Raw genomic sequence first — 481 nt, 5'->3', positions numbered from 1 at the left:
AAAAAAAAAAAAAAAATTTTATATATATATATATATATATATATATATATATATATATATATATATATATATATATAAATATTGTATCTATTCCTCTCTTCTTCTACTATTATTGTACCTTATCTTGCGACGCAATATTTCAGACTAATAGTAATTCCAGTTCAGTCTGCTGATATACGTAAATAGAACAAGCTTTTCAAACTAATGATATCGCACTGAAGTATCCTATGTTGGTAAATACAAATATCTATCTAAACCGTTCAGTCGCCTAACATTAAATTTTATTTATAATCATTTTGTACTCTGAAAATTGCGAAATAACTATTATACAATATATTATGTAAGTTAACTGTTTAAAGAAGAAAAAGAAAAATCGAGAAGGTAAGTATGTGTGTGCGAGTGAAATAATGCATCATAATAATGTTCAAGATTTTTATATAATTATTACTGTATTTAGATCTATTTAATCTTCAAGATTTGT

The 481-nt window shown here is 22.9% G+C and overlaps 1 protein-coding gene across 1 annotated transcript in view; it reads right to left on the bottom strand.

The window, feature by feature from the left end:
* Positions 1 to 210, bottom strand: part of LOC116851901 (glutamyl aminopeptidase-like) — a 6,680-nt gene extending 6,470 nt beyond the window's left edge. The window contains exon 1 of the mRNA XM_032831808.1: positions 119 to 210. The gene's annotated coding sequence lies outside the window, so the exon portion shown is untranslated. The remainder of the gene's footprint in view (positions 1 to 118) is intronic.
* Positions 211 to 481: the final 271 nt, after the last annotated feature.

Source organism: Odontomachus brunneus, unplaced genomic scaffold, assembly GCF_010583005.1.
Source record: "Odontomachus brunneus isolate Ranch 3 - 2012 unplaced genomic scaffold, Obru_v1 Obru_scaffold_196, whole genome shotgun sequence".
NCBI lineage: Eukaryota > Metazoa > Arthropoda > Insecta > Hymenoptera > Formicidae > Odontomachus > Odontomachus brunneus.
The sequence above is the reverse complement of the archived record's forward strand: the minus strand, read 5'-3'. Positions and strand labels throughout refer to the sequence as shown.